General features: G+C 44.0%; 1 non-coding gene across 1 annotated transcript; it reads right to left on the reverse strand.

The window, feature by feature from the left end:
- Nucleotides 1–23,512: 23,512 nt before the first annotated feature.
- Nucleotides 23,513–23,616, reverse strand: LOC129523104 (small nucleolar RNA U13). The gene has a single exon (XR_008667063.1). It is a non-coding gene; the product is annotated as a small nucleolar RNA U13 (small nucleolar RNA).
- Nucleotides 23,617–24,555: the final 939 nt, after the last annotated feature.

The following is a 24,555-nucleotide window of genomic DNA, read 5'->3' on the forward strand; positions in this document are numbered from 1 at the left end:
GTGACAACATTTCTTCAATGTACTGAAACTAATGTGAATTAGCTAGTGTATGCGGGGGAGGGTCTAATTCTAGTCTCTACTTGTGCTGACTTGCTTTTTGTGGTCTGGATATGTGTGGTGACAGCAACCTCTTAGTCTCCGGTAACATCCAGCCAGAGATAAATGTGAAACCTGGACATGCGAGTGTGAGTGGGCACATCCCAGAGACACGAGCTACGCTAACGTGGTAGGGCAGGAGAGGCTACACAGGGAGCAGTGTCGAAGGACAAGGACACTCAAAAGGGCGGTAGCTTCACATAGGGAAGAAGCAGGTACTTTATGAGCAAGGAGGACTCGACCTACCTTTCCTCTACTCAGTGAGCTTTGCACAGTCTAGGTCTGCCCTCCTTAGAAGGGCCCTGTTCTCACGGAGCTACCACACCATGCATAAGTCACTGGTCTAGCAGCTGTGAGGGACACCACACATGGCAGGAGTCCCGGCCTCGGGACTGCGGGGAAGGTACACGCGTGTCTGGGAGGCAGAGTCCGTGTGTAGATCGCGACACGGGTGGGGAAAATGGGGACAGAGATGCAGCGGGGTAGAGGCCTCACGCCAGTAGCTTCCTGAGGCCAAATCTATGTTAGGACGTTGTTCTTTGGAAAGCAGAGATTCACTGATTTCCTTGTTTTGTTTTTTAACATGGGAAAAAAATGATCAGAGCTGTTTCTGGCTATTTATTCATATATATATATGTGTGTGTATATATATATCACTATATATATGTATATATTTGTCCCTCTGATCTCATCCTTCCTGAGACGGTACATGTTCAGTGAGGAAAGAACCGTATCCGTCTTGTTTAACACCCGGCGCAGTGTGGCAGGCTATGCTTAATATTTAGTTCATGTAAACAGCAGCTGTTATTAAAGATTCATGTGTTCTTAGAATGGGAGCAATAAAGGACCCCCATTGTTCTTAACATTTATTTAACTAAACTAGAGAAAAATTCCCCTCTCCAAGGAAAAATAAGAAACCCAGGCAACGTGGCATATCATTTGCCTAGGAAGAGCCCTTCTAAATCCCAGGGGAGCTGTCAGGTGCTATGCATCACGGAAACACTATAAATCCCTATGTTCTATATTCCATTGATTCAGCAGTTTTTTCAATCTTACATCTGCAGGTAGATTCCAGGTGATTAACATATATTTAAACTGTCTAAGGCTCTGGTTAAACAGAATCAGTCATATTCCCATCTTTTACCGTCCTCTGTGTCATCTGTGGGTCTGGGCGTCCCCTGGCCCCAAGGCACTTGCCAGAAGGAGCAGGTCGCCAGGGATGCCCCATGGGTGCCCTGCAGGGAGAACATCCGCAGGGAGGACAGGGCAGCCTGGCCCAGAAGGAGGGAGGAGTGGTGGGGGCTACTCTAGAGCCAGCCTGGCTCCGCCGGGGCCTGGAGAGGGGAAACAAGGGTCCCTGTAGTTTCCAGACCCAGGGTGCACAGCTGCCGCTTTCCACCCTGTGGGCCGGGCTGGGGGAGAAGGCAGGCGGGCCATGCAGCTGCCCTCCCTCCTGCGAAGGCTCCAGACTACAGGGCTGCAGAGCAAGATCGCAGCACCGGCATTTCCCAGGCCCAGGCAGCAAAGTGGGGTGACCTGGGATCAGGTGAAGGAAAATCAAAATAAAGGGAAACACAGGAGAAATGAGCCGAAGAGGAAGTTGGGTGGTGGATACGGGCTCAGGTGGGGGTGAGGCTGAGGGCCTGGGACAGAAATCTTGCACTGCCTGGGTGTGTGTCTGAGAGACGGGTGGGTGTGTTTGCAGGGGAAGTTGTGGGGGCATGTGTGCATGCACAGTGTACGGTAGGGAGGGGTTTTATTGATGTAGGAGTGGGAGGGTGTGTGCAGCAGGGTGTGGAGTGCGGGGGTGGAGAGAAAAGGGTGAGGAGCAAGGAAGGACTTTTATGGAATGCCAGGAACACCCCATCCACAAAGGCAAACTGCCAGCTGCCAGACAGTCAAATCTCCTTTATGGGAAGGGATCAGCTCCCCGCAGTGGATTTTGGCCACAGAATGTGTGCCAGATGTTTGACCCATGAAGGGAGGAACATGGTTTCTGGGTTTTTACCACACCCTGATCCATGAGCTTTCCCAGGGACCGATGTTTTTGCTTGGGTATTATGATAGTGTTGGTCTTGGAGCAGCCTGGCTTGGCAGACAGTTGAGTGCACAGAACAGTAAATTAGAAAGAAATACTTAAAAAAAAAAAAAGAAAGAAATACTTTCTAGTCTTGATTTCATCATGTGCTTTTTTTTAAGTTTTTTTTTTAATTTTTATTTATTTATGATAGTCACACACACACACAGGGAGAGAGAGAGGCAGAGACATAGGCAGAGGGAGAAGCAGGCTCCATGCACCAGAAGCCCGACATGGGATTCGATCCCGGGTCTCCAGGATCGGGCCCTGGGCCAAAGGCAGGCGCTAAATCGCTGCGCCACCCAGGGATCCCCCATCATGTGCTTTTTTGATGGCCTTTGGAACCCTACCATAATATCTCTGTGCTTGGCTCCAGATTTTCCTTGTAACAAGGAAGACTGTATCAACCAGTTGAGGAAAATGTGATGTAGAATTAGTAATTGCAATGACTGAATAATTATAAAGACCAATGGATAACCAATTTTAATCCAGTATGAAAAAGAATTTGTACCACTTAGAATTGTTCAAAACTAGAAGATACTGACATAGAAGGAAGTCTGTGTCGTGTCATTAGAAGTCTCTAAACAGAGGAAAGATCACCAACTGCTGGGTGCGTAGGAACCCAGCAGCAAATAAGAGGTGTACTTAAGATACTCTGAAGAGTCATGCAAAAACTCTGAGATATTGTAATTCTAGAATTATACAGTACTTTAAGCAACACAGAATTATTTCAAACATTAAGGTGACTTAGATGTGAAATAACCAAGGTATTAAATGATCAACTAACAAAGACAATCCCTGTATCTTTAGACAGACTGTAGGTATAGCCTAGAGACAGAGAGACCTTGAGGCCCAAGTCTTCCACAGTAGCCCCCAAATTAAATACAGAGAAGGCTATGCCATATGCCAAGAAGTGCTCAATGAAAACAGGCTAGAACTTTTTTTTAAAGATATTTATTTATTTATTTATTTATTTATTTATTTATTTATTTATTTATTTGAGAGAGAGAGCAACCACATGTGATGCAGACTCAATGCTAAGTGCGGGGCCCTTGGGGTTGGGGGGCTCGAGATCATGACCTGAGCCGAAACCATGAGTCTGATGCTCAACGTATTGAGACGCTCAGGCACCCAAGCAGGCTGGGACTCTTATCCATCATTCCTGAGTAGCCTCTGTTTCTATGGGCGATCCAGTCCACCTTCGAGTAGTACTGAAAGAAGGCTAGTAGTTCTCTTTTCGGTGATAAAAACTTTCAGATGTTCGCTGACCACCCAGTTGAGATGCGTGCTAGGTGCTTGGTGGAGAGACAGAAGTCTTCAGAGCTGCCTTAGCTTCCAAGTACTGTTGATAAGTTTGCTCAAAGGTTAATGTGCATTTTAATCACATGGGGACCTAGTAAAATGCAGACTTTAATTCAGCAGGTCTGGGGGGAGTCCTAAGATTCTCTGTTTCTAAGAGATGCTGATGGTATTTGTCCAAAGACATCTCAAAGACGCAAGGCTGTAGAAGACGACTATCCAGAATTCTAGGTACTTACATATTTTCTTGGGCAAGGGCACACAATGCATCAGAGGGACAAGATTCAATACCATCCCATTGACAGAATTACAAAATCAATAGGATAAAAGGAGTGAAGCCTTGTGATGCCCTCTAAAAACCAAACTTCGGCTCTTTTTACTGGCCCAAAATTCATTATGTGAGGAAGGATGAGATCTGTGTGGGCTAGACTGAGGTCTCCATAGGTGGTGATAATATGACCTATAGGATAAATGCCAGCGACTTCTTGGGAATTCTACACTACACTGCCAAGTAGATGAAGTCGGACTTAGTCTGCTCTTACCAGTTTGTCTCTCTCTTAATCATCATTTGGTATCACTCATATGGGGAATATAAAATATAGTGAAAGGGATCATAGGGGAAAGGAGAGAAAATGAGTGGGAAATATCAGAAAGGGTGCGAAACCATGAGAGACTCCTAACTCTGGGAAACGAACAAGGGGTAGTGGAAGGGGAGGTAGGCGGGGGGATGGGGTGACTGGGTGACGGGCACTGAGGGGGGCACTTGGCGGGATGAGTACTGGGTGTTATACCATATATGGCAAATCGAACTTCAATTATATATATATATATATATATATATATATATATACACATACACACACACACACACATATAAAATAAAAAAGAACATGACTTTCCCAAAATGGGAACTTGGGCCTTTTCTCTCAGGACTTTAACCTCAACTAATTTTCTTAATCTCCTATAAGGAATCAGAGGGTAAAGAATTTAAGGTGTGACCTTCCCAGGCAACTCTAGAATTTCAAGACACAAAAGGATAAGGTCTATCAGCAATATGTCAGACCCCATGGCAGGTATAAAAGTGTATTTTGATAGAGGGCTAATTTAAGCAGCCTTCTGCTTCCTCCCTGAGCCAACCTTGCATAGGATGAAAGGAGGGGGGAAGTGGCCGTGTTAGGAGGAGTCCTGAGGACAGTCTCATCCTAACTTAACAGGATTGAGAAGGTCATAGGGTGAAAGTCTTGGTCCAAAGGAAAAACATTTGAGGACGTGAATCAGCTAAGACGGTTAACCATTCTCTGAACGGTTACTTACTTTGCATCAATGAATGGGAAATAATTGGATTCCACCCTGTTTCTCACCTCAGTTAGATAATAACTAATGTGATACCATATATTTTTTAAAGATGTTATTTATTTATTTGAGAGAGAGCGTGAGCAGAGGGAGGGGTGGAGGAACAGGGGTAGTGGACTCCTCGCTGAGCAGGGAGCCTGATGCGGGGCCATGACCCTGAGGTCACAACCTGAGCCCAAGGCAGACGCTTCACCGACGGAGCCACCCCACGCCCCGTGCATCTTTACTTCTACCAGAAATGTAAGAATTATTTGCTTCAACCATTCACCACTTAGCTCTCTGGCAATACTGTCCATGCAGAACACAATTACAGTCCAAGAATTATGCAAAAAGTTCTCCAAGCAGGCAAAACGGATATCATTAAATTCACACGTGAGAGCTCATGAGGCCAAAGTTCTTAGTCTTCACATAATCAACGTCTCCCACTTAATGTCAGTAATTCATTACTAGAAATCAGATGTTCTATATAAACAAAACTGACGGGAAGGCTATTGCTCATTATTTTAAATGGGAAAAATTATAATGTGTTACACATCAGCCCTAAGCCTCCAACAAATTTCTTCAAAGGTAATGAAAACAGTAAAATGTGTATAGTACATGTTATGATGTAAAGTGACTAAACTAGGTTTGCTGATCATCATAGTTTTTTTAATTTTTATTTATTTATGATAGTCACACACACACACAGAGAGAGAGAGAGAGAGAGAGGCAGAGACACAGGCAGAGGGAGAAGCAGGCTCCACGCAGGGAGCCCGATGCGGGACTCGATCCCGGGACTCCAGGATCACGCCCTGGGCCAAAGGCAGGTGCCAAACCACTGAGCCACCCAGGGATCCCAACTTTCTATCAATTATATTTCTTTTCCTATATACTGCCTTTTTAAAATGTTCTACTGAGTTTTGAGTATGTAAATATACATTTTCCCCAAAAAAATCATCCAAAAACTATATATATATATATTTGTAATCTATATATAATATATATGTAAGACATAATATGAAAATTTTTTAAAGATTTTATTTATTCATGAGACACACACACAGAGAGAGAGAGAGAGAGAGAGAGAGAGAGAGAGAGAGAGAGGCAGAGACACAGGCAGAGGGAGAAGCAGTCTCCATGCCGGGAGCCCGACGTGGGACTCGATCCCGGGTCTCCAGGATCAGGCCCTGGGCTGAAGGCAGCGCTAAACCGCTGAGCCACCCGGGCTGCCCAAATTATTTTTATATATACATGTATATGTATATATGTTCTATGAAGTTGGATATCAAAAACTAAGAGAGAACTCTACAAGAAAAATGTTAACTGGGGACGTGTTCGTGGCATACATCTAGTGGTACGCTGGCGTCTGCTTATAGTGGTTCACAAGAACCAACTGTTAAATTTTCAGGAATTTAGCAAAGTGACTGATACCACATTGGTAGCTTAAAATTGGCCATGGTGGGACTATTTATACCACAAAAGTAGGCAAATGATACAAATCAGGGACTCCTCCCATTCCCAAGAGAGCTGGTTGCTGAGCATTGACCAGCTGAGTTACCACTAAGACTGTCTATACAGTATTTCATCAAATGTAATAAGCTACCACTGGTTGTTGGGTGGATTCCAGGATTGTTGTAAGGATATGCTAGGTTATGTCATAGTAAAAATAATCCCCAAACATCACTGGCTTACACAATGAAAGTTTATTTCATGCTACAATGAGGGTCGCTCATAAGCAGATCAAGTCTCCATCACCTCCATAAGAGGCTCCAGGGTTTACTGTGCAGAGAGAGAAATCATTTGAAAGTCAAGACCTGGTTTTTATATGCTCTGCTACCGAAATAACACAGGTCACTTTCTACTCATATCCCTCTGGCCAGATCTAGTCACATGCCACAACCACCTTTAAAAAGCACCTGGAAGTATAGGGAACAGATTACTTCAGCACCCCCCCCCCCGGGACAAGTCATATACACCATGACATTATACGTTTCTGAGGGAAAAAACCTACCAGCAATTAAACTATGACTTAAGGTTTTTCTTTTAACACAGAATGAGTTACTTGGACATAGATTTTAAAAAATCATTTATCAGGTAGCCCGGGTGGCTCAGCGGTTTAGCGCTGCCTTTGGCCCAGGGCGTGATCCTGGAGACCTGGGATCGAGTCCTGCGTTGGGCTCCCTGCATGGAGCCTGCTGCTCCCTCTGCCTGTATCTCTGCCTCTCTCTCTGTGTCTCTCATGAATAAATAAATAAAAACTTTAAAAAAATCATTTATCATGCATATAGGGTAAATCATTCAAAACAAATTGGTTAGTCTCTTAAATATTTATTTATTTATTTATTTATTTATTTATTTATTTATTTATTTATTTATTTATTTATTTATTTTAAAGATTTTATTTGTTTGAAAGAGAGCGAGAGCAAGAGAAAGAACATGAGCAGGCCGGGGGCGGGGGGAGCAGAGGGAAAGGGAGGAGCAGACTCCCCACTGAGGTGGGAGCCCAGCTCGGCTCAGGGCTCTATCCCAGGACCCTGAGGTCATGACCTGAGCTGAAGGCAGATTTAACCAATTAAGCCACCCAGGCGCCCCGAAAACTTCTGCACATTTAGAAGCTGGCTCTTCTGAAGCACTTGGATTCAGAGTCCTTGGTATCTCTATAGAGTATTAAACACTGTCACCAAGAGCACAAATGAGGTGGCGTTTCTTAAAAGAGTGGTCTATTACTGTCCCTAATACTTGTTTGCAAACCACTGGCACCAATTATGCAAGTTTTAATTCTGGAACTTTATGGATCCTACTGGAAGTTGTTCATGGAAGTTTTCAGACAACAGGTTTATACTCCCACCTTAAATATCCTCAAATGACCTGTTGTCTGGAGCTTTGTCATCCGGGTCAGCCTTGACAGGAACAACCGAGTCACTGTACTTCCAGCAAGCTTAGTTTTAGTCGACTAATTTCTCATGGATGCAGGCAATTGTGTCACGAATGCTGCTTGGCTCAGTGTGATTGTGAGAAGCTGTGGGTTGTAAGATGTGTCCTGATTTCAGAGATGTTGAAATATGAAAAATAAGATAAACAAAATAAGTGCATTTTAGAACCTATTAAATATCATACTTAACTAAGGGGAGCTTGGACTAAAATTCACCCTTAAAGATTTTTGAAAACTTGATGAGCAGAAAGGAGAAAAGCACAGTGAATTCAAAGCTTTAAGAGTTTTTTTTTTTCCTCTCAAGAGATGGCAGCTGGAATTCACCTTCAGGGCAGAATGTTATTTTATTTGGAGAAAATAGTCAGAATGAGTCGTTTAGATGTTCAAACTTAAGCGAAGGCCTCGTTTTAAATTGGTGACTCTGAGTCGCTAAATATCTCTATATTCTAACTCAACGACAAATGCCTGTTTTATAATCTGCAGAACTGCATCTCTGCACACTCGATTTCCCTTAGGTAAGTATTTTTCTTTAAAACATGGATTTAGACGATATTGAGCCTGAGAAGCATCACTTATTCATTTAGAGATTTGTGTGCATTCTTGTTCAGGAGCAAAATCTGGAGACTGCATGAAGGATGAGCACGCAAGACCTCACGCGAGGACACAGACCACACAGAGGAGCTCGGCCCGACTATTGAGGCCTGTGGGCAATATAAGGTTGAGTGATCCAGAATGTACTGAAGGTGCACCACTGTTTTGATGTATCACCCTACTGGGAACCACGGGACAAGCTCTGCTGCTCCGTCGTCTTAGGGAAAGCAGCAAGATACTGGGAACAGTAAGTGATAACTGGAGAAGTTGGCCTTGAACCGGAGGGAGGAAACATCTCCTTCCCATCTCTGGAGCTTGCCTGGGCTTGTGACTGGAGCTGTGGATATCTCTGTCCTGCCTCTACCTGCAGCTGGGGTGAGCTGGGCGGGGTTGGGAACAAAAGAGGCATAAACTCAGAATGGGTCTGGGCCCCCCCTGAGTTCAGGGGTAGGCCCCTGTGCTTCTCTTCTGTTACTCCAACCTTCAGTCAAGCTTGTTAATAGTACAGCCTGGTCTCCAGCTGAGATGACAGGCTGCGGATGAGAGTGGGGCACTTTCCTCCAAAGTCACAGAGGCGAGAGCAGCAGATTAGGAACGAAAGGGTTCTCCGCGGAAGCCCACTCACAGTCGTGGGAACAGAAGCCTGGAGTACAGGGAAGAAGATCAAAAATGCTAAAGTAAAGCACGAATACTCAAAGAAGTGCAAGGAATGAACACGATAGCTCCGTGGGACCGGTGACAGGAAAACAGTGCAGCCCATCCCATTGGACGCCCTGGCTCCTGAGGTATCCGCGTCTTATAGCCCAGGACAGTATTGTGTGTTGGACGTGAAAACTCCAAGTTCTCAAATTAAGAGGTTAAGTTTGTTAAGCTCCATGTAAGATCACATCACAGTTCATGCCACCATCGAGAGAGACTTTTACACAATTTGTTAATGCAAAGAATATACTTAGGATATAGTAGCTTAACTCTCAGCTACTTGGAAAACTTGGGTGTTATGGATGTTGACTTTCTTGAGAAACCTGGACAGAGACTCGCTTATTCAATTCGTGGCAATGGCTCTGTAGGACATCGGTATTTTCCCTGAAAGCATTTGGAGACGTTCCCTGTGTGTTTCTAACAATGCTCTAACAGCTCATATGAATCTAACAAGCATGAATTTATCTAAATCTTTCTTTATCCTATTTATATTTGTGGACTACGCAACATCTTGAGGATAATGAGTTCCATATGTTTACTACCCACTGTATAAAGTAATGCCATCTTTTATTTATCTTTAAACTACTTTCATAGAATTTCAATGGGTGCCCTTGAGTTTTAGCATTCCAGCATTTGAGGATGTTCTCCTTCCAGGGCCGCAGCTTGCACAAACGGGGCTCTACGCAGATAAGAAAAAAGCGCCCCCTGTGGCGCTCAGTTTGGGAATGGGTGCAAATGGGTGCTCTGTCTTTCCGGCTCCGTGTGGCCTCAGTCCAGGTTCATGGTTCAGTGAGCAGAACATGGCGGGGCTTCAGGGCCAGTGTGGCCACCACCCGGCCCTCCTCCTCACCACACGGCCGGTGCCCTGGCAACACCCGGCAGCGCTGGGCCTCCCCACACACATCCTCTAAGGAGTTGGCAGATTTGGGTAATAACCTCTCAGATGCTCCCTTCCTGAGGTATCTTGGTCTTCTCGTTTGCTCCCACGTCAGAGCTATTGACCCCACTCAACTTTTCTTGGGATTGGGTCTCCAGCTGAGGAGCAGCTCAGGCACTTCCTGCCTTCCCCTGGGGACCCCCGGATCAGGTGAGAGTCACAGGCTGGGCACTGGGGTCGCTACAAGACAAAGGCCGGAGGAATAAGTCAATACAAATTCCATTTCCAGGGCACCTGCGTGGCTCAGGTGGTCACACGTCTGTCCTCAGCTCAGGTCATGATCCCAGGGTCCTGAGACTGAGTCCTGCATTGGGCTCCCTCATTGGGGAGCCTGCTTCTACCTCTACCCCTCACCTCTCCTTGTGATCTCTCTCTATCTCTATCTCTCAAATAAAGAAATAAAATCTTTTTTAAAAACCCAAAAAATTCTACTTCTAGGGTTTCATATGGATAATTCAGAGATGATCATCTCATAATCATAGTTTAGATTAATTTGCCCTTACTGTCTGCTTGTAGCCCATATAGAGAGTTCCTGGATACTTTTCCATTCCATTTTTGGCGATGAGGTCTCTCCTCATTTCATCTGTATCAGCCCGGAGTTGTGCCACCTGTATCTGTCACTTTTTCAGATTTCATTCTATATTTCCTTTCCAAAAATATATTCAAGTCCTAAGTAATACAAGAATTAATAATAAGGATAATAAAGCTTAAAAAAAAAAAACCTCAAAACTGAAGACCATGAGTTTATTTCCCTTCTCCTTCAAACAAACAAACAACCTCTTTAGACCAGTCGTCCAGTCACCCTGCCCCTGCCTGCTTGACACTTGGTTGACACTCAGTAAAAGAATGAATGACTAGATTCCCCTTAAAGTCAGTTTTGTGTTGGTTTCATTTGTTGTTCTATAGAAGCAACCTCTGCTGTCCACACTGGCAAGGCCCTCAGTCCTTGTTCTACTCAGCGAACACTGGAACTTCAGTGACGCATGAGTTATGTAATTAAATCCTTTTAGTATGTTGGATATAGCACTTAGTCATCCAGTGAAATTTAATTTTCTAGCTTTCTTTCATTCCAGGTCTTCCTTCCCATATTTAAAATATATCACGCATTTCTAAAACTAACATTTCCATTTCAATTGTATCTGTAGATTAAATGCTTACCTATTTTCCCCACTTCTACTACAGAAGTTTTCTGGGGAGAAACTATTTTTTTTTTAAGATTTTATTTATTTATCCATGAGAGACACACAGAGCGAGAGGCAGAGGCCCAGACAGAAGGAAAAGCAGGCTCACTGCGGGGAGCCCTACGCGGGACTTGATCCCGGGACCCCGGGGTTACACCCTGGGCCAAAGGCAGATGCTCCACCGCGGAGCCCCACCCCAGGCGTCCCAACATGCCTTGATTTCTATTGTCCCTTCTACTCCTGAAATTCTTAGCTTCTTCCTCCTCTTGTGGGGATTTTTATTTTAACTTTTTGTAGCAGGTTGAAAACGCATTTATGTAATCATAAGCTCCCAACACCTCTCCACGTATATCATCCATAGAATGACGTAAGCCACGGACTTCCTAGTCACGGGGTGTTTGAGTGTCGTTCCTATAGTGTTTGTTGCTGGAGATTTCTCTATCTGCCACCTTGGGAGCAAAGCACTGACTTGCCCTTTGTTCCTTGCAAGGATGTTTATATAGTAGCAAAAGCCTGGAAAGTGCGAGGTAGCGGGCATATTCACTGACCATTATGGAAAGTTCTGGCTCCCTGAGCTCAGGGTTCACCTCCTGCAACATAGCCTATTGCATGGGTTGACGTCACCTCGCCTGTCCTCATCATCCTGTGGGGCTTGGGACTTGAGGAACTGATGCAAAAATGCAAAAACTAGAGCTGTTGCTTTCGCTGAGCAATGACTCCTTCATTTCTGGTCTTTCTCCTCCATGTGTGACGCGGTGGCACACTAACGTGCTGGCTTGCAAGTAGGGCAAATGCCACACCCAGCACAGTGCTTGACAGTTTTGGCAAAGCTGGTGGGGTGCTGACAAAGTTCTCTTCCTGGAAGAGAACAGAGGAGTGCCTCACAGGATTTGAGGGAAATCCATGGGAATCCCCAGTGAATGGGTTAAATGTTATGGCCAACTAGGAAACAGCTGTCTGTGTTTGTTGTCTGATAATAACAAGGAATGCGCAAGGTGGCTGAGGCTGAGTACCAGTAGGTAGTCTCAGAGACCGTTTCCTGGCTAGTGCCTGCTTGCTGCTACCTCGCCTCTGGAGGGGGACACTTGCTCATCAACGGAGGTGCTAACCCCAGTCTCCTTCACTCGAACAGACAGTACTAAGATTTATCCTGGGTGGGCAGATGCCACCCCCGCGCAGACAAGCTACCTAGACATATATCCACACAGAGCATGAGAGGAAGGGAATTTGCTACGACCATGGGCAAAAACCAGACAAGCCATTAGAGCCACGCCTGGTAACTCAGGGGATGAGGGCTCGGGTTTGTAATGGTTATCAAGGGAGAATGTGACAGCTGTGCCTTCCTATAGCTCAAACCCTCCTGCAATCTATAATGCTAAATCTAGATCCATGTGGAGATGACAACAGAAGGCCTCAGAATCTTTTTGCATTCAATCCTGGCTACAAGGGAACCTTGGCCTTCTTCGGGAGGTTTCTCTGAGACAGGAAAACACTTGTGGAAAACCACTTATGAAACACTGACTAGAATCCAAGCTCTTATTACTTTGGGTTGGGTTTATAATGTTGATGAATGAGAAAATGATCTCTCTCTACCCTCTCTGACCTCAGCCACACTAAGGAGAAACCATTAGAGGTGAGGGCTGACATTTTCTTATCCCCCAAAGGAGGATTAAAGGCCATACATATCCATTTCAGTAAATCGGGGAACCTTGGAGCGAATTAAAACTTTTATGGCTCTGTTGGATACGAAAGCCTAAGTCACTATCCTACCTGCATGGGTGGAAGGAAAAGGCAAGCAGACTCAGCTAATGGAGTTTGGATAGGGTTCCCAGTGGGGAAAGAAGGCTAGCCTAATTTTGTGGTGGGGCCCTTTGAGCCAATTCAGTGCACTGTTGTTGTTGCTTCCCCATCTTAACGTCAATAAGAATTGATGCTTGTACTTCTCTGTTCCCTAAGTACTGAGAGAGGATTTTCCCCAACTGAGAAGAACCACGTGCAGAGAATACTAATGCGACCCACAAGCATTTTCAGCGATGCCTAGGGAATTTAGGTACCCCTGGAGGAGCACTAAAAACATACTGGAGGCCTTGTCATGAGAATGAGACTGATCTTGCTCTTCGAGGGCCGGTGGTAAGATGGGCCACGTCTGTGAAGTGGGTTCAGCTGCAGTCACAACAAATGGTACAGCTGGTGGAGTGGAAGCAACAACTGAATTCAGTTGCCCGCACATGTGTCAGCATTTAGTGAGTGCCTCTACCCTCTAACGCCCTAGGCTTTCATTTCATAATGTTCTGTCAACTGGCAAGTCAGATGGCTCAGTTCAACCACTGTGACTGCGGTATTATCATATCTCCATTATCAGAGGTTGAAAACCCTGACAAAATTCAGGGGCCTACTGACTAAGTAGTTTCTTGAAACTGTGTGGGTGGATTCACATACTCAGTTTTTCTGTCAGTCAAGGAAAAACTGCTATCTCTTTGACAACCTACCACCGAAAGGATACCCGTATTGGATACTTTGAGCGTTGGAGACAGCTGTGCTGTGTTTGGGGATTCTATTTGATTCTTCACATGGGCTAACTTGCAAACCAACATCCTTTGAGTGGGGCCCGGATGAACAGGCCGCATCTGTAGCCACCTGGAGAGTCATAACACATCCTCTCAGTTGGGAACCCATAACTCTAATGACCCCTCTGAGTTACAAGTCGCTGTGACTGACAAATTTGTTAACTAGAGCCTCTAGCAAAGGGAGGCAGCCTCCACCCAGAGATGCTCCTTTAGGGTTTTAGAGTCATTACCTTCATGATACGATGATCAGGAAAACTCCCTTTAACAAATACCTACCAGCTTGCTACTGTGCTCTTATCAAAACTGAATGTCTGACCCATGGAGCCTTGTGATTCTCTGACATGAAAGTCCTAGTTTGGGGTGAGTCAACTCAGATTCAGTGATTAACAAAGGGGACAGGCCCAACAAGCCTCACTTGTCATGTGAAAATGGTATAGTCAGGAGCATGACCAGCTTGGCCTCAACAGCTTCTAGGCTTTTACATATAAAAGTGCCTACTGTTTTGGGGGAAACTGTCCCCTACTAGGCCAGCTGAGGCAAAGTCATTGGCTCTACAGGGCCTTAATTCACAGCAGTTTCCCTCAATGCCTGGACTTGATTATGTCATTAGGCTGTAACCCGGTGTTGTTCACAGGACCATCATGGTTGTTCATTTTCAGTGCCAGTGGTGCAAACCCAAAATAAATGGAGTTGCTCTACTCGTTGGGCTGAACTCAAGGCTGTTCTTATAGCTCTGGACGATACTATCCCTGAAGAACTTTGCTATATTATTTATTTATTATTTATTCTTGGGCCATTGTCAATGGTTTAGCTATTCGATCTGCCACTTAGAAGCTAAAGACTGGTAGATTAAAAACACCCCTCTTTGGGGTTGCAAACTGTGGAAATAGACTGGCTGCTGATAGAACTGTCTGGATTAAGCTCAGGCTAAGAGTCTGTTCTCTGCTGAGACTGACTGGATTCAAGTCGCTAAGGCTGTACTGCCCAGATTTCTACCATCCCTGCCTGGACCTGGACCCATCACCACACTAGTCAGGGACGCACATCTACTCTCACAGAGGGGCATAAATTAAAGGCCTCTATAGGTCTGATGCAGAGGCTACAGCTGCATGCCACACTTGGAACTCCTGCCAAAAGTTGACTCATTTGTCTTGTAATGAGGGAGGGCACACACCTGGGGCATCAACCCCACCCACATCTGGTAGAATGACTACATTTGACCTTTCATTTCCTCCCAGACCTATCCATAGGACCCCGCTTCTATGACAATTTTGCAGTCGATGGTGGATGGTGTTTCTGTTCTAGTCTGGTCAACCAATTCTGGCCACACTGCTGTGACCCCTGAAACCAATTCATGTCAAGTTTTTGAGTGTCTGGACCATTTGCAGTCTGACAATGGTGTGCCTTTTTATCACAAGCCATTCAACAGTGAGCTGATTGTCAAGGCATGTGATGGGCCTTCCATGCTCTCTGCCATCTTGCGTCTGGTATTGTTGAACCCTGGAATGGCCTCAATAACTGGCTCACTAATACCTCCGACTCTATCTCCTTCATCTCCTTCCAGTCCCCACACATTAGTGAGACAATTTGATCACTGAACACAACTCTCCCTGGAAGGAGATCATTTTCTCTCAGCTGCTTCCTGGGTAATGATTAGGATGCAAGGGGTAGGAAGTTATATAGTCCTAATATGAAAATTTAGGACTCTACTCTGGCCATTCCTAGTTAAGATACTTTTACTTTTCTCCTAATGGCAACTCCAGGTCAGCCTGGTTGGTTTACCTACCCTTGCTGTAAATGAGAAACTGTCTTTTGTCTCTTATTTCTTATTTTATCATTTCTTCTACTAGAATAAACAAAATTATGGTAGGCTAACTTGTTGGCTTGCAAGTAGGGTACAGTATCAGACTATTCATCGTTCTTGACACTATCCCTACACTGAACAGCAGTCTGCATTGTAAAACAACACTCACAGCACAGAACTCTAAAGAAATAATGCTTGCTTTTTACCTTTCTGCCTTGCGTTGTCAAACTGATAGTGATAACTGTTAAATGCTCTTATGGACTCAGCAAGATTATGCTAAGAACATTTTGACAAAAAAAATGGAAACAAGTAGGATTCGGGGACTATTTGTTTCCTTTATATTACCACGCAGGGGAAAAAAACTGTGTCTTTTCTTTGCCAGTTGCCATCATATTTATAGAGTGCAAGGTGTGATTATCTACGTGAGAGTGTGCTTCTTAATGACCTTTCCTCAGTGGTGACACAATGCGTACAACAAAGAATCTAATTGCAGTAAAGATTGTACGCGGCTCAGATCGGGGTTGCCTAATTGAATCTTTAATATCGGTGCTGATAGCCATGAATATGTTTAAAGAATTTGTTGTGAAAGCTCCTCTTATGTTTACTATTGTGATTCAGCCTCCATGCTGTGAGATTAGGGTTCAGGAGGTTCCTGATACAGTAGGGATAATGCTAGCTCACGCCGGGTGCGTGTGTGCACACGTACTGCCCCTCAGAACATTTTAATGCACTCAAACCCAGGAAAAGTGAAAGGGCTGTTCTCTCATTTACTAAGAAAGGCTTCTGCAGTCACCATAAAGCACAGCCTCAAAAGGGCTTTATGTTGGCACGTGACAGGTGCGATGCAGAGCGCTCCACATGGTTTCAGACATGTGTGATAGCTGTTGCTCATGGAAACTTCATGAAGCTTAGGGGTCTGGACACTGAAGATGGTGCAAAGATGGCCTTGGAAATGATCATGAGCAAATGGACTGCGGTACGTTACTGCTGTGGGGGATTTGTGCCTGATTCGAGAAACATTTACCGAGTGCCCACTACGTGCGGGTGTTGTACTAGACAAAAAGAGTGCACGGACGCCAGTGTCTGTCCACAGAAAGCTGTCAGTCTGGTGGAGGTGCCATGAAAAGGCCTCTGCCTCAGGAATTCAGGTGTAGATGTGTATGTGACACAGAGGGACCCAGAGGAGGAAATGATTAATTCTGCCTGGGAAGAAAACGAGAAAGCGGAGAGAGGAAAGTGGTTTTGAGGAAAGTGGTCCCTGCTGTGTTGGGGGGCATCTGACACCCCCCCCAGCCTGGATCCCTCGGAGGTGCAGCCAGGATGGGGCGCTGGGGTGGGGGTCGCTCGGCCCTGGGGTGAACTTCAGCTCCACCGCTAACCACTTACTAGTTCTGTGGCTGAGCAAGAAGCTTAACTTTGCTAAATCTGGGGTACTGTCAAAATGAGGGTGATAGTATTAATATACTTTTTGTGGTGGTGGTGGTGGAGGTGAGGTCCGGAGCCGACAGCCAAGAAATAATTCTTTAGCCGTCTTTGGTGCAAAAAAAGGGGATTTCATTAAAGCCTGGGGACAGGACCCAAGGGCAGAAAGAGCCGCTGCCCCGGGGGGGAGAGGAATGGTTGGTTCTCTACCTGCCCAAGAGGTAGAGAACGTGTCCAAGAGGACTTTCACGTGCTAAAGCCGTGCAGGATACTGGAGGCCTGGCTTTGTCGAGCTGAGGTTGTTTTCCCTTCTAGTGAGGCGTTAACTTTGAGCCGGTTGGGAGTTGCCCGAGGACTGTCACAGTATCTGCCCTGCCTGGGAGTCTGAGTCCTGGAGGGGACGGTGGTGTGGTGTCAGCTTGTGCTTTGTCCTCAGCTTGCCTCCTGCTCCCTCACCAGGATCCCACACTGAATTAGGATCAAAGGAGAAAAGCAATCTACAGTGTCCACAGAGTTAGTCTCCCTTCCCTCTCACTTTCAGACCTTAGTCCCGCAGTAAGTGCTGTGGAAAAGCCCAATTACCAGTTCACCGGGAGTGATCACATGGTCGTTCTCGCAGGGACTTGCGGCAGATTCCAGAGTATCTTGGAGTTTGAAAACCAAATAATTGGGACGCTTGGGTGGCTCAGCGGTTGAGCATCTGCCTTCGGTTCAGGGCGTGATCCCATGGGCTCAGGGCGTGATCCCACGGTCCTGGGATCAAGTCCCACATCGGGCTCCCTGCATGGAGCCTACTTCTCCCTCTGCCTGTGTCTCTGCCTCTCTCTCTCTGTGTCTCTCATGAATAAATAAATAAAATCTTAGAAAAAAAAAGAAATAAAACCAAATAATTGAATATAAGAAGATGAGAAACAACAATAACAATACTTTTTACGGGTTACTTTACATAATTCTCTTTCATAATCCTCTAAACAACCGTGTAAGGGAGGTCGTGTTTCCCCCGTATTGGAGATTGTTCTCTTACCCACTTTAATATTTAATATTTAGTCTTACTTAATTCACTTTGTTTTGTGTATGCATTACCCTTCAAAAGCTTGAGATAGGCTTTTTTTTTTTTTTTTAATTAGTAAGGGTCCCAAATGGCGGTACACAGCCAGCAGATGAGGATAGCTGACTGGAGCCACTCTACACACAGAACAAGGCCTCATGTATGAATGTGCTCAATTGGCTGAGAGTTTGGTGCATTTTCTATGTATTTGTAGTATATACATACTTCTTCATTAAGAGTAATGATTAATTTACATCAAAATGAACGTTTCTTTAAACTAATGGGTAAAGAAAACAAATCTATGTTACCTTTTGGTTTCTTTTTTATCAGCATATCACAAACTTAATGTGATGCAGATCTCACAACTGGAATGTTCCCTTATCTCTCACCCGGAATCTTAGCTGGAGGTCAGAACTCTCCCAAGGGTTGGGTATGGCCCAGGGCTTTGGAGTAGATTTACAGTGTCAAAATAATTTTTCTGTCAGTTGGCTATGCTCTTATATCAGACGAGAGGGCACCAAAGAGAAGACGTTAGCTTATCTTTTTAAAACCCCTGATCAACCCCAAAGTCATCTGCCTGCCCTGGTTCTTCCTCTGCTGTCAGTCTGCTTTTGGCTTTCCCAAAGCTCCTCATATTACTTAGGGTATGGAATAAGCAGTTCTAACCAAGAGACTCTGAAACAGCATAGTTCTAAAAAAAGTTTATTTTTCTCTTGTGATATGGACTAAAGAGGAACACCGAGGCCGGCCAGAGGGCCGTCCCATGAGGTCTTTCAAGGAAGTCTGTCTCTCCATCTCGCTGCTCCACCATGCCCCGGGGGGCACGTTCTCATGCCCCAGGGTCAAAGCTGGCTTGCTCCAGGCCTGAGGCTCAGCTGGAGGGAAGAGTAGAGAAAGCCTCAATGGCCTGAATTTAGTCACAAGGTCACTCCCAGTAGCCACGGAGCCCGAGGAATGTGGTTTAGGACCTAGCGGCTGCGTGCCTAGCCAGAGCTCCGAGCTCTATTATGGTGGCTGCGGGACACTAGCTTAGGGACAGTCCGAAGGCCAGAGTTGAAAGAGGAGCAGCTGCGAGACAGAGCAGGCCGGCTCCCCTCCCTTTTTCCGGGTCCCCTAGCTGGACATACTCTTCCATTTTAGTCTTTAGTGCGTGTCCCCCGCTATCGTCCCAGTGGGGCAGCCTCCAGCCACATCCTCACTAGCGGGCCTCGCTGGCCTCCCTGCCTCTTCGCTTCCTCCTGCAGGCCCACAGTTGACAGCAGTCAGCAGGCTCCCTGCCCCTCCACCTGGACCCCCCCCCCCCCACCCGCAGCCTCCCCTGACGAAGCCACCTGCACGGGCTGTGGCCTGGAAGTGCGTGGCCCTGCTGGCTTGGCTCACGTCCTTCTCTGCGCTCGGCCGGGCTCGGCCTCGTAGTCGTGCTGTCCTTTGAATATGCTGAACTTGCTCTCATCTTGTTCTTTCCTTCTTGCTGCTCCTTCTGCTTGAGGCCGGATCTTCACGGAGTCGGCTCCTTCTAAAATTCAGGCTTCAGCCTCTTTAGTGAGATCTTTCATGAACATTCCAGCGAAAGCCCTCCTCTGGCAGTCACTATCTGTGACATCGCCCCAAATGTCTCCTTCGTAACATGCATCGTAGCCACTATTATTTATTATTTATTTACATGTTTATAGTATGTTAGCGCCAGGACATGGGCCTCTACCTGTTCACCGCTGTGTTCCAGAACTCCTAGCACGTGGCTATGAACACATAGCAGGCAGCTTGCGAATATCTGTTAGCAGACAGGCTTGATTTTTGTAAAATAGTAAAACTATTTATCTAATAGCCATTAGTTAGTACAGGTACTTACGCATTGTAAGCATTCAGTTAATTTTTATTAAACGAATAGAGGGCAGCCCCGGTGGCTCAGCGGCTTAGCACTGCCTTCAGCACAGGGAGTGACCCCGGGGTCCCGGGATCGAGTCCCATGTTGGGCTCCCTGCGTGGAGCCTCTTCTCCCTCCGCCTGTGTCTCTGCCTCTCTCTCTCTCTCTCTCTCTCTCTCTCTCTCTCTCTCTATATATATATATATATATATATATATATATATATATATATATATGTCTCTCATGAATAAATAAATAAAATCTTTAATAAAAATAAAATAAAATAAATGAATAGACCCTAACTACAAATCAAGTGAATCAGAGAGACAAGAAGGGCCATTTGAAAGGCTTTACATAAATATTTTTTACATAAATATTTTGTTTTTAGTGAATATTTTTCTAAATATTAAAGAATTCAATAAGCTTCGAAAAATATACAGATAAGTATAAAGGAAAGTCTTACCACTGAAAGAAAATCATTATTAACACCTTGGTAAATACTTACAAAGACTTTATTCCTATATGCGTGTACACACACAATTTTTAAAGATTGGTATACCATATACCAGCATATCTTTTCACTTTACTATACTTCTCAGCTATTACATTTTTTACAAATTCAAGGTTTGTGGCAACCCTGCATTGAGCAAGTCTATTGCCACCATTTTTCCAATAGCATTTGTTCACTTTATGTCCTCATCACATCTTGGTAACTCTTGGAATATTTCAAACATTTTCATTAATTATAACAAATATATGTCATGGTAATCTGTGACCAATGATCTTTGATGTTACTATTATAATTCTTTTGGGGCACCATGAGCCATGCCTGTATGATAATGAACTTAACTGATGAACGTCGTGTGTGTTCTGACCGTTCCACTGACCAGCCGTTGCCCCTTCCCTGAGGCACAATACTGAAATCAGGCCAATCAATAACCCCATAGTGGCCTCTAAGTGTTTAATTGAAAGGAAGAGTTGCACATTTCTCACTTTATATCAAAAGCTAGAAATTATTAGTCTTAATGAGGAAACTTAACAACAGAAGCTTAATGCCAAAAGCTGAGATAGGCTAAAAGCTAGGCCTCTTGTGCCAGTTGGCCAGGTTGTGAATGCAAAGGAAAAGTTCTTTTTGTTTTGTTTTGTTTTTTAATAAATTAATTTTTTATTGGTGTTCAATTTACCAACATACAGAATAACACCCAGTGCTCATCCCGTCAAGTGGAAAAGTTCTTGAAGGAAATTAAAAGTGCCACTCCTGTGAACACATGAATAAGAAAGTGAAAGGGCCTTATTGCTAATATGGAAAAAGTTTTAGTGGTTTAGATGGAAGATCAAACCAGCCACAACACTCCCTTGAGCCAAAGCCTAATCAGGAGCAAGGCCCTAACTCTTTTCAATTCTATGAAGCCTGGGACAGGTGAGAAAGCTGCAAAAGAAAAGTTTGAAGCTAGCTCAGGTTGGTTCATGAGGTTTCAGGAAAGAAGCCACCTCCATAACATAAAAAGGGCAAGGAAACAGCAAGTACTGATGTAGAAGTTGTGGCAAGTTATCCAGAAGATCCAGCTAAGATAACTGATAGAGGTGGTTACACTAAGCAACAGGTTTTCTATGTAAACGGAACAGCCTTACGCTGGAGGAAGATGCCATCTGGGACTTGCATAGCCAGAGAAGAGAAGTCAGTGCTTGCCTTCAAGACAAAGGACAGGCTGACTCTTGTTAGGGCTGATGCAGCCGGTGACTTTAGGTTGACGCTGATGCTCACTGACCATACTGAAAATCCTAGGGCCATTAAGAACTATGCTAAATCTACTCTGTGTGCTCTATAATGGAACAACAGAGCCTGGATGTGGACACATCTGTTTACAACATAATTTACTGAATATTTTAAGCCCACTGTTGAGACCTACAGCTTAGAAAAAGATTCCTTTCCAAACCATTCTACTCATTAAAAATGTACCTGCTCACCCAAGAGCTAGGACAGGATGTACAACGAGATTAATGTTGCTCTCATGAGCCTGTTAACGCAACTCCCATTCTGCATCCCACGGACCAAGGAGTAATTTCAACTTTCAAGTCTTATTATTTAAGAAATACATTTCATAAAGTTATAGCTACCATAGATAGTGATTCCTCTGATGGATCTGGGCAAAGTAAATTGAAAACTTTCTGGAAAGGATTCACCATCCTAGGTGCCAGTAAGCACATTCATGATTCATGAGCAGAAGTCAAAATATCAATATTAATAGGAGTTTAGAAGAAGTTGATTCCAACCCTCATGGGTGACTTTGAGGGGTTCAAGACCTGAGTTGAGAGAGTAACTGCAGATATGGTGGGAATAGCAAAAGAACTGGAATTAGAGGTGAAGCCTGAAGATGGGATTGAATTGCTGCAATCCCATGATAAAACTTTATCGGATGAGGAGTTGCTTCTTACGAGCAAAGAGAGTAGTTTTTGAGATAGAATCTACTCCTGGTGAAGATACTATAAAGGTTGTTGAGATGACAACAAAAGATTGAAAATACTCCATAAACTTAGTTGATAAAGCAGCGGTAGGGTTTGAGATGAATAACTCCAATTTGGAAGAAAGTTCTACTGTGGATAAAAATGCTGTAAAACCACATCATAGGCTACAGAGAAATTATTCATGAGAGGAAGAGTTGATCAATGCATCAAACTTCACTGTTGTCTTATTTTAAGAAATTTCCAGTTACCCCAACTTCAGCAACCACCACCTTGATGAGCAGTCACCAACCTCAAGGCAAGAACTTCCAACAGCAAAAAAGGTTGCGACCCAATGAATGCACAGATGATGGGATGGTTGGCATTTTCTAACAATAAAGTATTTCTTTTTAATTTATTTATTTGAGAGAGAGCGCGATTATGAGCAGGGGTAGGGGTGGGACAGAGGGAGAGAAGCAGACTCCCTTAGAGCCCAGGCCAGGCTGGATCCCATGTCCCTAAGATCATGACTTGAGCCAAAATCAAGAGTCAGAAGCTTAACTGACTGAGCCACTCAGGTGTCCTCCAATAAAGTATTTTTTAAAAGTATATATATTGTTTTTTAAGACACAAGGCTATTGCACACTTAAGAGACAACAGTATAGTGTAAACATAACTTATATATATATATTTATATATACATATATTTATATATATACACATACACTGGAAAACCAAAAAATTCCATTTAACTTGCTTTATTGCAATAGTTGCTTTATAGAGGTGATCTGGAACCGAACTCATATCTCCAATGTATATGTATATGCAGTTTGTTTATTTTTAGCTGTGAGATGTATTTATTTTATTTTAATTTTGTAATTTAAGTATAGTTAACACACAGTGTTATGTTAGTGTCAGATGTACAAAACAATGATTCAACAATTCTCATCACGTTGAGTGTACTCTCAATCCCCTTTATCAGTGCTTATCACGGTTACGTATATTGTCAATCCCCTTTATCTATCTCACCCATCCTCCTACCCACCTCCCCTCTGGCAATCACCAATTTGTTCTCTGCTCTTGAGTCTAGGTTTTTGTTTTGTTTTCCTTTGCCTCTGCTTATATGCAATTTAAACAGAAAACTTGCCAATATACTCACAAGAAAGAACGCTTTATTTATTTATTTATTTATTTATTTATTTATTTATTTATTTATTTTTACACTGGACGGGTAATTTGCCCAGGACGTAACAAAGTTTGAGGGAGACACATGTCATACAACATCCAGAACACCCGATCCTAATGCTTATGAACTACACGAGGTTTCAAAATCATGCTTAAAGTATGAGGATGAACATTAAGATAAATTAGATTGTGTGCTTTAGTTACGTTTCAGGTGGTGATTAGAGCAAGCACAGAGTAAGTTTTGCATGGACATATCTATTAGTTGGTAGACCCAAGCCCCGTCCTAGGGGCTTTTTGCAGAGTGGGGAAAATATAATTCTCTAGAAAAGCATTCTGAGATGCTGCTTATTTTTATTTAGATCTAACTCTTCTCTTCCTTTCCACAGAAGAGCATTGATAGCTTTTCTTTTCATCTTTCCTAGCAAAAGTTGGCAAATATCACAGGAAGAAAACTATCAGGATTTATTTTTACTTTTACCACAAACGAATGCATAAGGCAAGCTCCCATGATGGAACTGTGTAGCTAAGGCTATGCTAGCAACATATCAGGGATGCTGTCTTTCTGGGAGGTGAGGGAAAGCAAATAGATTTGGAAATCTGGTATACGAATGTCTATGAATATACAAATGACATTCATAGACCCAGAGATACCCATCTACCCATAAGTATATGGAGTTGGCATTGAGTCACTAAGCATAAAAAAATGTTGTGGGTGTTTACATCTTTTTTTAAAAAGGCATTATTTGCATTAAAAATATGTTTCCTAATTTCCAAAATAGTCTGTGTAAGAAGTTGGGAAATTTGGGTGAAAAGATACAAGTGGGGGAAGGAAAGTACTAGGAAAAAATTGGAAACATATGCGTGTGAACATCATGATCTTTCGTGTTTCCAGCTTTTTACGTATGTGGAAGAAGGTGCACCTCCTGTTTCTAGGTCTGACTTTGCCCAGCAACCAGTATGAGTTTGGCCAAGTCACTTCCCCTCCTTGACCCTTTGTTTTTTTGTCACCAAAACAAAAGAGGAGAGAAAAAAAGCAAGAAGCGGCCCTAGTGTATCGTGTAGCTCCCCTAAGCAGTACA

The sequence above is a fragment of the Nyctereutes procyonoides genome, unplaced genomic scaffold (genome assembly GCF_905146905.1).
Source record: "Nyctereutes procyonoides isolate TBG_1078 unplaced genomic scaffold, NYPRO_anot_genome, whole genome shotgun sequence".
Taxonomy (NCBI): domain Eukaryota; kingdom Metazoa; phylum Chordata; class Mammalia; order Carnivora; family Canidae; genus Nyctereutes; species Nyctereutes procyonoides.